Below are 13,998 nucleotides of genomic sequence, written 5' to 3' on the forward strand. Positions count from 1 at the left end.
ATTCGACTCTTATTGATGATAGGTTTAAGACCACCTTTAAAGAAAGCTATCCTAGTGGTAGCTGTGGAGAGCAGCCTTCAGGCTAAGTCTTGAAGGAGTGTTAAGCTTATTGTTTTATCATAGATAACCTCTTGAATAACCAAATGAAGGAGTAGCCAACACAGGTATATATATAAAATATATGTATTTATTCTAGACAGAATCCCACAGTCTCTTTAGGAAGCTGTGGCAAGGTTACAATTCAACAAGCATTTATAAACACAATAAATAGCACAGGAATCACAGGGCCCCAGGGGGGGGACCAAACCATATATCAAAAAAGTGGTATAAGAACCACGACAATTCTACAGACAATACCTAGGGCATTTAGGATCGCTGGCCCCTTAAGAATCCACCCCAGGTTATGAGGAAGAGGACCCACGGGAGGCGCGTGCAGTGGAAATAGCTGCTATCAGGATCTCTATTATAGCCTACGGTTGAAATTACACAGATTAAAGTCTCTTCTAGCAGGAGTACAAAGTTAAAACTTTAGACTTAAGCTTTTGAGGAGCCCACTACCACGAGAGTACCGAGGTACCACTGTTACCTGCCCCAGGGAAGCCGGGGGGTGCATAGGTCGTTTTCGATGTCAGGTCGCTGGCTGATTTTCTATAGGAAAATGTTCAAAAGTGCTGCTAGCCATAAGAGTTGATGATGCCGTGAAGATCAAAGATGTGAATTTTGTAGAGAAGAACCTGAAAGCAGAGGGGACAGAGTCTGGGTCACGGCAAGGTGACCAGGAGGCTCAAAGCAAAGAGCCCTTCGATGTCGGGTGCTTCAGGTGGAAAGTGGTGTAGCTTGATTCTGCAGCCACGGGCTCCGGGAGGCTTCAAGGAAGGCCAGCTTCTGGAGGGCGACTGTCCCACGTCGGATGAGGGTCGCTGCGGTGTTAGTGTCTGGGTTAGATCCACTAAGCCTTGGCAACCGCAACCCACGCCAGATGAACAAATCTGCTACAGTACAGACCCACGAGGGCTGGGAGAGGTCTCCTTTGGGGAGACTGTAGAGCAGGCCTGGAGCAACCAGGGGAACTCTTGATTGTTGAAATAGACAAGGCTAGGGCCCACAAGTCGAGAGACAAGGGACCGCGGGAGGCGGCAATTTGGAGTGCGTAAAAGGGCACCCACGGGCCACCAGAGGGGGCTAGGGCGCTGGTCTTTGGCACAATTGCTGTAGAGTGGTTGGCTCGTAAACGGGCCAAAGCACAACTTCCCCACTGGTCAGGGTAGTGTGCTACGCAAGATGTGGCCGGTGTCCTGGGGTATTGGGGATATCGGCACCCACGCGGTCCACGGTGCCTAAACTCATTGAGCACACTCACTGGCCTCTGGGATGCGCTGGAAACCCACCACAAGGGTGCTGGAAGTCGTCGAAGTCCGTAGGAGCAGCGAAGTTCCAACCGGGTCACTTGCAGTGTTTCAGGTGCCTGCCAAGCAGGGGGATAACTCCTTTATCCCAAGGGAGATTTCTTCCGTCAGCTGGGCAGCAGCAAGTCGAAGGTCAAGACCGTAAAGTTCAAGATTAATCTGAGGCTCTGGGGCCACGTTATTCACCTTTATCCCCAAGATTAGGGGAGTGTTCAGAGTAGTGTCCACCAATGAGAGGTGAGGCGGGAAAGGGTGGCTACACCCTCTCCCCTTTGTGTGTTTCCCGCCTGGGCGAGGGGCAGGATGCCCCTGAACCGGTTCCAAGCGGTGTATGCAGAATGAGGGCTCTGCAGCAGCTTACATGCAACTCTGAAAGGACATTTGGTGCACCCACCCTGTTCCAATCCACATTATCCTGTCTGGGGAGATGCTAGCACCTCCCTGCCACAGAAGCCCTATTGTCCAGCTGGCGAGGCTGGGGGTTTCTCCAGCAACAGCCAGCCAGGGTCGTGTAGGTGGTGGGCAGTAGCCATTTTGTGTTACTTGTGCGCTTTTAAATTGGAGTCCAAATTCTACCGCTTTTCCCATATCGCCCCTCTAGCAGGGGGGAATCGTACCCTCATGCCCATGGCTGGACTGGTGTATGATTCCTACATGTTAATCACCAAACACGATATGGTTCTGTGTAGCCATTCTCAAGTTATTGCGTTATCGCGTTAGACTTATAATGCGGTTAAGAGTATATGGTATGGCTACACTATCAACAACCAATGATTTTACGAAGGTTGCATGGAGGTCCTACTCGCGTAGGGGTCCCCCCTCACACATACCTCAGCACCCTGCCTTGTAGGATTAGCAAGGCCTGCTATAGGGGTGACCTATGAGAGTATATGTGTTGTAATGGGTTGGGATATAGGTTACCTATATCCCTGTAAGGGGTGCTAGCACAACCTTACCCAGACTACAGTAGTGGTCTGGTGGTGTCAGTTTGTATGGCTGTCCCAGGGTGGCACAATAAGTGCTGCAGCCCTGGTAGGCCTACTGAGGGACCCATGCCCTGGGTACCTAGGGTACCATCTACAAGGGACTGTCAGGGCATCCTCAGCATCCAATTGGTTTGTACCTAGGGTACTTCACATTAGTTTTAGGGAGAAAGCAGATAGGCTGGGGTCCTGGATAGCAGGATCCCAGCCAGACTAGTCAAAAACCACTCAAATACCAGGCAAAAAGTTGGGGGCAACCATTAGTCAGATTCCACTTTCCTACACGCCCATATTTAGTATCGCATGCATTGTGGGGTGCGTTTTTGCTCTCCCTCCGTTAAGTCCCCTGTTTTCCTGCAGTCAAATAAGAGCTGTTAGCTGCGGCCAGTGTTAACCAGAGTCTCGTATATCTCGGCCAATCTTCCTCTCCTGTTATCAACCTCAAGATCCACTTGGGTTCCACCGGGACCTCGGCTCCCATCACTCTGGCCATTAGTCTACCTATTTCAAGCCAGTATTGTTGTATCACTGGGCAATCTCAGAGCAGGTGAAAAAAGGATCCCTCCTACCCACGCCACTTCTGGCAGAGTCCGTTCTCTGTTCGCCCCATTCGATATAGTACTGTCCTAGGATAATATACCCGGTGCAGGATCTTTAGCTGGACCAATCTGAATCTGGAGCGTATTGCCACCTCCCTCGGGCCCAGGATGGCGTCCCTCCATTCCTCGTCCTCCACGTGGCCTAGGTCACCCTCCCAAGAGGCCTTTAGTGCTCTTACGGTATCAGGGATATTGTTCATTATTTGCTTATATATCAATGATATTGCCTTTTCTGGCATAGGATCTGTCAATTGCCTGCCTTCTAGGGGGGACGCTTCCTCCAGATTCACACTCTCTCTGATGTAGTTTTTGAGGGCGTGCCCCAGTCGGAGGAACTTCAAAGGAGACTGTTTTTATTGAAAAAAGGCGGCTTCATATAAAGAAACATTTTGCTTCGCTCCAAAAATAGTTTTTGTAATCTTTATTTTAATAGTATTAATTAGTTTAGTAAATTGTTTTTTACATCTGTATTGGACAAGCTTCAATCCATACAAGCAATACACAACAAAATAACATTACTAGAAAAAGTAGATTAGATCATAGAGGTAGTTTTAATGGAAACCTTGGAAATGCTAATGCAATTCTGCTTAACGAGTCCAATAATATAATGAATGCAACCAGTCTGTACACATTTACCTACTTATGTTTTGGAAGGCGTGTCCTATATCCAGCTACCCTTGTCTTATGGTCTTTCTGCACATATTTTGACATTGGCCCAACGGCTAGGGCGGTCGACCTCGAACCTGGGGAACTGGGTTTGAGTCTCGGCAATGACACTGAACATCCTGTGATTCTGGGCAAATCACTTAATCTCCCTGTGCCTAACACAAAAAAATGAATGTGATGTAATGCAACTGGTGCTATGTAAAGCGCTCTGATACCCGATTCGGGTCAAGTACGCGCTATATAAAAAACTCTGTAAAATAAATTGTATCCAGCAGTAATGTCTGGAAGAGTACAAAGTAGATTATACATTTTCTATACATAAAATGTCTGATGTTATAAAATGAGATTATTTTACTAAATATAATAGTTTGTAATTCAAAGACTAATAAGTGTTGTATGTGAATTGACTGATGCAGATTGTAATTTTATTAGAGACTATAAAGAAAGAATAGTGCAAATTAGTATAAGTGGTGGTGAAGGAATGGAGTTTAATTCAAAAGATGAGACCATGATCAAGAATTTGCAAGTGATTTTGAATACTTCATTTATGATTGGAACAAATGTGTGTAGTTAAAATGATATAATTGATGTTATGTTGGGTAAAGATTTTATATATACGGGTGCCTGCCAATGCGGGGGTGCTCCCACACAACTATTTGGCTCCAAACTCCACTGGGTAAACGTACCCAAAAGGAAGACAGCATTCACAGGGTGAGCTCCGTAATTTTATTCAAAACGGACTCTGGGCTCACAGACGCGTTTCGGCAACCGCCTTTTTCGATGTTAACCGAGAACGCCGGGCTGCCATTAAGTTATACATGCAAACGTCACATTCACGATACATTTCCGATGGCTAGACATAGTAAAAGGACAATATGTTGAAATCACCCAAATCGTCAGCGCAACAATTCCGCCATTATTAAACAAACAATAAGTGACTCAAATCCTACTTTAGCATACCGATTTTATAGCCATTACGGCTCCCAATGTTTTCATAAACTCATAACATATTATTATCTGAATCATGCATGACTGTCATAATGCCCTGTATGGGCATGATGCACCGTGGAAATTTCGCTGTTTCGGCATCTATCATTTCCATTGTGCATCGTAATTTATCATCCCGCCAAAAATAGGCTAGTGAGTGATTTAGAGCGTTTGGAGTTGTGCAATGGTGATCTAAAATAAGCTGCTGTAGATATGCTTTTGCCAAAAAGAGGTGAAGTGTGGCATGTAATTGCGATTCTCATATTAACATGACTAGAGAATCTAGATTTCATTAAAGACACGGAGGCTATCATTATGCATTAATCCTTTAATGCAGATCACAAGCAGCCGCACTACATCATAAAGACAAAACAGTTCTAGAATGCAGTGAGCAGAAGTAATAAAAGGCATGAGAGACAAGCAGACTGCCTCTTTTAAATGAAGTGAAACAACGGGAGTCCAAAGAATAAATCCAACTTGAACTTGAGACTGAAGATGGAGAGAAGTCTGAAGCTGGATAAGGAATGTAGCAGGACATCAGGTGGAGCTGTCTGAAAAGAAATATTAGAATGTAAAATACGTTAAGAGGTAGCTATAAAAAATACAAGCATATGTATATAGTAATAAGGCAAATACTAATAAGACCGTTCAAAAGCTACTCCGTCCAAGGGAGGGACGGGTGGGATAATGATAGCCTTCGTGTCTTTAATGAAATCTAGATTCTCTAGTCATGTTAATATGAGAATCTCAATTTCATTACAAGACCGGAGGCTACATTATGCATGTTGGTAGCCTTGAAGGACAACATCAGACATATGCTCGATAGGTTTACAGTAGTGGTTAGCGAAGGTAGAAGCATTTGACCAATCAGCCGCTTTAAGGATATCATTCAACTTACCGCCAGACCAAAATGATTTGCTTGCCATAGCACCTCTGAGAGAGTGTGCTTGGAATTTAGCAAGGTCAATACCAGCCAGCTTCATAACTGACTTGACCCATCTAGCAATAGACGAGGATGTAACTGGTTTAAAAGGCTTAACAAAAGAGATAAGGAGTTGATTAGCATCTAAAGAGCGAAGGTCTTTAAATCTCAAATCATACTCTTTCATACAATCTACGACACACAGCCTTTTACAGAGATCTAAACGAGGCTAGAAAATGGAGTCTGACATGGTTTTAGTCCTTCTAAATATATCAAATTTAACTCCAAACATCATATTGTCTATGAGAAATATCTAGGCATTTGACATCTGAAACTCTACGACAAGAAATCAAACATAAAAGAGTAGCAAGTTTGAGCGAGAGGCATTTCCTGTTAAGATAAGCATTATCAGGCCAAGCATTGAAAAGGTCAAAGATAGCTTTAACATCCCAAATGGTCTGGTATTTAGGTCTAGGTGGTCTCTTGAGTCTAATGCTTTCCATAACTCTACAAATAATAACGTTTTTACCTACCTTATTGTTGACAAGGAAATGTCCAGCGGAGATTGCTGATCTGTAGCAATTGATAGATCTATAAGATAACCCTCTGTCGAATTGTTCGACAAGAAAATTAACTATTTTGACGATAGGAGCTTCCACGGAATCCAGGTTCGTCTCCAAGCACCAACAAACCCATTTTTTCCAGATGTTGTTGTATCTATAGTGCGTTCCGGGTGCCCATGATTCACCGAGGAGAGTGAGAGCTGATAACGAAAGGCCAGACAATTTGTTGGATTGCCTGACACTTTCCAAGCAAGAAGGTTCAAAATCCCTGAAGTGACTAGGTGATGATCTTCTCCGTCTGCGTTGGAAACCAGTCCCTTGCTCGCTGGAATGAGAACGGGGATGTCGCAGGACAGTTCCAGAGCAGTCGGGAACCATGCCTGAGACGGCCAAAAGGGGGTTATGAGCACCAAAGAGCATTGGTCTTTTATGACCTTCTGTAGGACCCTTTGGATCATAGCAAAGGGAAGGAAGGCATAGCCCTGAAGATTCGTCCAGCATTGGAGGAAGGCGTTCACAGCCAGAGCGCCGGGGTCCGGCATCTAGCTGAACTATTGGGGAAGTTTGAATGTTAATCTGCTGGCAAACAAGTCCACGTCCAGTGGATCCCAAAAATGAAATAGAAGATTGAAAACATTCAAGTTGAGTTTCCAATCGGTGAGGTCTGAAAGGAATCTTGAGTTCCAATCCGCAGCAAGGTTCGACTTTCCGAGAAGGTACTCTGCCTTCAGAGAGATCTTGTGTTCTAAGCAAAACATCCATAGTTTCTTGGCTAAACAGGAAAGGTCTGCAGATTTGGTACCGCCAAGGCGGTTGATATAAGGGACTGCGGAGATGTTGTCCATCTTCAGAAGAACAGATCTCCCTTGGAGTGAGTGCTTGAGTGCATACAAACCTGCTGTCAGTTTTAAGAAATGTCTATGATTGGAAGATTCCGCGAGAGACCATGCGCCACCAGTGTTCTGGTCGAGAAGGCGAGCACCCCAACCGTGGAGGCCGGCATCTGATTCCAGAATAAATTCCGGAGCAGATCCGAAGATAGCTTGCCCATTCCAGGCATCCAAGTTCTCCAGCCACAATGAAAGTTCTGACCTGGCTTCCTGGTCTAAGGTCACCAAATCTCCATACCAGAGACCAGACCTGAGAGCCTTCCCTTTTATTCTTTGAAGTGCACGGTAATTCAGAGGACCGGGAAAGATAGCTTGGATGGAGGAGGAAAGTAGGCCTAGTAGTCTGGCTAATTCTCGAAGGGTTAGAGATTCTTTCCTTAAAACATACCTGCTCTCTTTTCGAATTTTCGCAATTTTGTTGGAAGGAAGAAGGAGAAGGCAGTTCGAGGTATCTATAGTAAAGCCCAGAAATTCTAGAGATTTGGAGGGGGTTAAGATTCATTTTTCCCTGTTTATAATGAAGCCAAGACTCTCGATAAGCTCCATCGTAGAATTGAGGTCTTCCAAAATTTGAGAGTAGAGTTGAGACATAAGAATGTCGTCTAGATAAATAATGAGACAAATGCCCCTCTCTCTTAAAAGAGAGACAATAGTTCTCATGATCTTGGTAAAGCACCAAAGGGCAGAGGATAGACCGAAAGGGAGAGCTTTGAATTGGAAAAGACAATTCTTCCAAGTAAACTGGAGAAAGGGTTGGTGTTCTTGTGCCATAGGGATGGTTAAGTAAGAGTCTTTTAAATCTAATTACACCAACCAATCTCCTTTCAAAAGAAGGTCCCTGATAAGGTGAATCCTTTCCATTTTGAAATGTCTGTAAACTAGGTATTTGTTTACCTCCCGAAGGTTTATGACTGGTCTCCACCCTTTTTCCTTTTTTTGAACTAGTAAAAGGGTGCTGAGAAAGGTTTTTAGTGACCATGGGACTTGAACGATAGCTCCTTTTTTAAGCATTGAAGAGATTTCCTCTTTGACAATTTTCTGATGTTCTTCCGAATGAGTTGGTGGTTCTGGGGTTCATGATTGAAAAGGAATGTTTATAAACTCTATTTTGAAACCCTGGATGGTTTCTAGAACCCATGGGTCTTGAGTTAGAGATTCCCAGACAAGGTAGAAGTATTTTAGTCTGCCCCCTACTTGGGAAGAAGAGGAAGGAAGAGGAAGGCTTACTTTGAGGGTTGGAGGAGTTGGGATTTCCTCTGGATCTGAAGCCTCTGTTTCGTGGACCTCTGCCTCGTTGAGGATAATATTGCTGGTTGGATGGGTAGAATCCTCTACCGCTACCTCTGAAGGTTGAAAATGGCCGTTGACTGCCACGGCCGGAAGAGCGGCCTCTTCTTCCAGCCTGTCTAAAAAGGTTGGAGTTGAAAACTCTTTTCATGTTAGATTCAGCCCTATCCAGGGCAGTAAATGTTGCGACATATTTCCCGATATATTTAATCATGTCTTCACCGAAGAGGAGCCCTTTAGAGTTATCGGAGGGTTCTTTCTCTGCCAAATCACCCAATTTGGGGTTGATCTTAGTGAGAATAGTTCTCCTTCTCTCGATGTTGAGGCTCGAATTGGCATTACCGAGGAGAACAATTGCCCTTTGGCTCCATCCTCGAAAGAGGTTAACATCAAGGGGGGTGTTGGAAATGTGGGATTCTTCAGCTACGTCTAGAATCCTTGTGAGTGGACCAAGGATGTCGAGCAAACAAGTCTTGACAACCTTTGAGAGCTCTTTCTAGCCCTTTTTGAGGGTCTTTACCCAATTTGAATAGGAATTTGATACGGTCGGGGTCAAGGTTGGGGGTTTGCGAAACCTTATCTGGGATGGAGGGTCTTGGACACTCTGATCTCAGGGTGTTTCTGGTCTCTCTCTCTCGATAGTTTCTTAGCCACCTAGTAATAAATGTTCTTGAGGAAACCATTTTGAGCTATTTGGGTGTGAAAGATTGACGGGAGAGAACATTTCCTCACCTAGTGGGTTGAGGATAATATTTTTAGAGGAAGAAGGTGACTCGAGGTCAACGGGGTTATTGAAGTCGAGGTCTTGGTCATCTAGGTCCAGTACGAATTCATCGTAAGGGTTATTAAAATTTTCTTCCTCCGTTTCAGAGTCGGAGACTGCATCAAACTGAGTTGAATTTGTGCCGCGAGGGACGCCCATCATATTTGTGTCGCTGGAGACACCCATCAAATTTGTGCCGCGAGGGACACCATTACCATTTTAGGCGCGGAGGCCTCCCATCGTAAGTGAGGTGCTAGGACCTTCCATAACAAATGAGGTGCTACGACCTCCCAGGTTGCAGTTGTGAGTATAATCGCAGTTTTTTGATTTTTTTTGCTTTTTTTACGCTGATTACCGAGTTCATCAGGGAGATCACCATGGGGAATGGAAAGGGATCTCTTAGAAGACATTACTTCTTTAAAGGTGGCGAGCATGCAGGATCTCATTTCTTTTTTTAGGAAAAGTTTGAAAGAATTATCATCATGGATGGGAGAGCTGGCAGTAGCTTCGTCAGAATCTACGTCTGACATAATGGAGAAGGGATCAAAAATGGTTAAAAGGTAAGTAATTAAGTTCTCCCCCTTTTTTTTTTATCAGGTTAAGTAATTAAGTCCTTCCCCTTTTTTTTTTTTAATCAGGTTACTATCAAAAGGGAAGGTAAAAGATAAAATTTTCTCTGTATGTATAAAAATATTTTTTGTTGTTTAAGAATTATATAAGGTGGCAAGAAATCAAATTGAGAGCTGAAATAAGTTAAGCAAGTGAATCTAGGGAGTATCCCCTTTTGTTTCTATCTCTCTCTCTTTTTTTTTTTGTTGCAGCGCTAAGACTTCTCCGGCAGCAGCTGATGAGCGAAGTAACTGAAACCTTCGCTCGAGCTCAGCTGCTGCCGTGGAGAAGATTAGAGGAATGGCCCTAGGGAAAGGGCTCACGCTATGGCACCGTTGCTAAGGTGCTTACATCTCCGATTAAGTAAGACGCGCTCGCTAGGAAGGTGCGAGTGCGTCGCGGAGATCGAGAAAAAATCCACAAAAAACAAACAAAAATAAGGGCAAATGTCCGGTAGGAGGGCAGAGAGGCGGCGCGAGAAGGGGAAGGTTTCTGGCATTTCAGCCGTCTTCAGCCAGGCTTGCTTGAATCCAGTGGCAAAGTGAGCAAGGGACTCACGTCTGAGCATACCCTGCCAACTTATGGCGAACAAAGCGGTACAAAAAGGGGGTGGTGATGGACGGAGCATCAGAACGGCTGAAATGCCAGAAATGCCAGAAACCAGTCCTAGGAAGCTTGTTTCCGGTCCAGGGAAGGCATGACTTGGCAGTTCGGGCTGGACTGTTCCCATGAGGCACAGGGTCAGACTGATTTGCATATGGCCATGTCTGAACTGGGGTGGCAGAGTGGGCTAAAGAACGGTGATGGATCAAACCCAGATCTGTTGACTGGGTGTGAGTGTTTGATTGGTTCTGATGCTCAGTCCATCACCACCCCCTTTTGTACCGCTTTGTTCGCCATAAGTTGGCAGGGTATGCTCAGACGTGAGTCCCTTGCTCACTTTGCCACTGGATTCAAGCAAGCCTGGCTGAAGACGGCTGAAATGCCAGAAACCGGTCCTAGGAAGCTTGTTTCCGGTCCAGCGAAGGCATGGCTTGGCAGTTCGGGCTGGACTGTTCCCATGAGGCACAGGGTCAGACTGATTTGCATATGGCCATGTCTGAACTGGGGTGGCAGAGTGGGCTAAAGAACGGTGATGGATCAAACCCAGATCTGTTGACTGGGTGTGAGTGTTTGATTGGTTCTGATGCTCAGTCCATCACCACCCCCTTTTGTACCGCTTTGTTCGCCATAAGTTGGCAGGGTATGCTCAGACGTGAGTCCCTTGCTCACTTTGCCACTGGATTCAAGCAAGCCTGGCTGAAGACGGCTGAAATGCCAGAAACCGGTCCTAGGAAGCTTGTTTCCGGTCCAGCGAAGGCATGGCTTGGCAGTTCGGGCTGGACTGTTCCCATGAGGCACAGGGTCAGACTGATTTGCATATGGCCATGTCTGAACTGGGGTGGCAGAGTGGGCTAAAGAACGGTGATGGATCCAACCCAGATCTGTTGACTGGGTGTGAGTGTTTGATTGGTTCTGATGCTCGGTCCATCACCACCCCCTTTTGTACCGCATCATCCCTAACATGACAAATGCACAAGCAATATATTAGCTACATTTGTTTTACAAAATCCAAGTAAGCCTAATGTTGTAAGAAAACAGTAGTATTGTGCCTTTGATAATTATCTAATTGAGCTTGATTAATGGTAATAAAGGAAAATGAACTTATCTGCTTGGAGCCGGATTTAAAAGAGTTAGATTGTTGATGGCTCATGCCTTTCATGTGTTGCTATTGTTCTATTCTGGAACCTTTTCATATTGTGATGTAAGCGGCTGCTTGGACTGCATTAAAGGAATAATGCATAATGTCAGCCTCCGTGTCTTTAAAGAAATCCAGATTCTCTAGTCATGGTAATGTAGAACCAATAAAAGCCCACCTCAAGGAGGAGTGGGGGCTTGGCGGTGCAGGAATCACCCGAGTCTACTCTTACCCTCCTTATATATTAAAGTGGACCCGGAAATCTTCGTCTGCAGAGAGAACCACCTTTATTACAATAGACCGGGCTATGAAACTGGGTCCCAAGCTAGTCAGAGACAAAACCCAGGAGGCTGCTGCTTTACTCCACAGCGAACAAGCCTTATATACATTTTTACTCCACTCTTTTGGGATTCAGTCCATTGTTCAATCAGGGCGGTGTTTGTAGTTGATGACCTGATCAAGGCTCGGCATTCAGACCATTGTTCAATCAGCTTGATCAAGGCTCGGCATTCAGATCATTGTTCAATCAGCTTGATCAAGGCTCGGTCAGTCAGACCATTGTCCAGATAACCTGATCAAGGTGTCAAGGATGTTTACCAAGCAGGAAGCAGAAGATGAAAAAGAAGCTTGTTTACACAGGGCGTAGGTGTCTCCTGGCTTTCTGTTGATGAATTGGCTAACTGCAAAGAACAGGGGGACTTGGGTATGCGATAGTTTTGAGCGTCAGCAGAAATGGAGGCTGTAGGCAGGGTTTTGTCACGAGATGGCAAGGAATGGAGGAATGTAAGGAAATTAATAGAACCGAGTAAAAACTCATTTTCTTCAGACCCTCCTTTTGCCATTGAGTGGCAAAACATGGTTTTTAGGAAATGTCTATCTGCATTAGGTCGCCAATCTCTTGTTGAAACATTATCCTTACGTTGGTGTCACTTGTACTGACCGGGGAACTTTTAAGGGCCTGTGTACACATAGCACAAAGCATAGTCAAGCACTGGATACACAGGCAGCATGAGATGACTGCTATTCCCAAGGCAAGAAAAATGAGGATCCCCCATCCCCATCTGGAAAGAAGGCCCCAAATCCTGCCCGTGAGGGACCAGTCGTCTTGCTGTTGATGAATCTCAGAGGAAAGTTTATGCAGACGTTGGATAGCTTGATAGACTGATGGAGCGCTATCAGGTATGTATATGCAGCAGCTGGAGCCGATCAGTTTACATACACCACCACGGTCAGCAGGGATGATGTCAAGTACCATTCGATGTTGTAGTGTCATCAGGCGGTCCGCCTGAAGCTCCGCGGTGATGTTGCCCAATTCCCCTGCTGTTTCAATAATGGTGGCCTCCACCACTCGGGTAAGGTGTCATATGTTGCGGCTGTTGACCATAGGTTGAAGAAGTTCCCTGCCTCCTGTCCTGCAGTGTCATCTGCTTCAATTCCTCCCCTAGGCATACGATGGTGGAGGTGGGGATTGGTCAAGTGATGCGTCCCAACAGCAGTAAAGGTAGGGGGGAGTAGAAAGGCCAAATAACACACACCTGACCAATTTTCGGGAAGCCAGGTACAAGCAGACTGTCCACAAACAAAATATGTATTTGGAGAAGCGATTAGGAGTGGTGGTGAGGTAATATTCAGTGTACTGACTATTGCGCAGTCACTGACTCCTACCTCCCGGGTCCCCAATCCTTTCAGGCACACCTGGCCATGCGTGCTGATCACATTGAAAGCCTGCAATTTGGTGGGATCTTTGCGTCTGGACCGGAAGCGAGAAAAGATGATTCTACTCAAGGTGTTGAACACAACCATCTCATTGCGTTCAGCACGACATATGTTCACGATGTCAGATGTCGTAGTAGGGCAGAAAGGATTACTGACATTGCCTGTTCTGTTTCGGGTGAAAGTGTCATAAAAATCGCCATTGCCGGCGTGCACCGAGGACACGCCCCCTCGAGGCCACGCCCCCCGGCACCAGTAGAAAAGCGCTGACAGCTAGCGCTCCTTAGAACAGTACTCCTGAGGCGGAAGCCGGGAGCAGAACTTAATTTTTAACATTTTGAGTGTCACATATTGTTTGCCTTTCTGTTTTAACTCACCGCTTGAGCACTAGCAGAAACGAAAGCCCTCCCTCGCTACACGCTTTACAGCAGCTCCTAAACGCTGAAAGCGGACTTGGGACGGAACAAACTTGCTCGGACGCCATTGCCGGCGTGCACCGAGGACACGCCCCCTCGAGGCCACACCCCCCCCCCATAATTATGTGCTTCTGGCGGAAGCGCAGCGGACGAGCGCAGCGGGCGCGCCTAAGGCAAGCCCGTCTGCGCCCGTCCGCGCCAGGATGGGCCTAGGGCCAGCAACCCTGGACCTCTCCAATCACGTAAATTTGTCATACTCCAGGGACTCCTTGCTTCGACTGAACCATCCCTTACAGCCTTCCTGCACCAATTCCCTCACAGGTGAGAACCAGGAAACCCACTGTCCAGATTGTCCTTTTAAACTCACCCCAGCTCCTAAAAACCAACTTCCCCCAACTATCATTAAAATGGGTTTGTTAAATTGTCGATCCCTACCCAAGCACACCCAGGAAATAC

At 45.9% G+C, this 13,998-nt stretch overlaps 1 protein-coding gene across 5 annotated transcripts in view; it reads left to right on the forward strand.

The window, feature by feature from the left end:
- The window catches only part of PRR11 (proline rich 11), a 242,455-nt gene that overhangs the window by 30,535 nt on the left and 197,922 nt on the right, over positions 1 to 13,998 (forward strand). Inside the window, exon 1 of one of the 5 annotated variants that reach the window (XM_085649389.1) lies at positions 9,247 to 9,369. The exons of the other annotated variants lie outside the window; for them this stretch is intronic. The gene's annotated coding sequence lies outside the window, so the exon portion shown is untranslated. Of the gene's footprint in view, positions 1 to 9,246; positions 9,370 to 13,998 lie in introns of those variants that run through there. 5 annotated transcript variants of the gene reach the window in all.

Source organism: Triturus cristatus, chromosome 3_2 (genome assembly GCF_964204655.1).
Source record: "Triturus cristatus chromosome 3_2, aTriCri1.1, whole genome shotgun sequence".
In the NCBI taxonomy this organism is placed as follows: domain Eukaryota; kingdom Metazoa; phylum Chordata; class Amphibia; order Caudata; family Salamandridae; genus Triturus; species Triturus cristatus.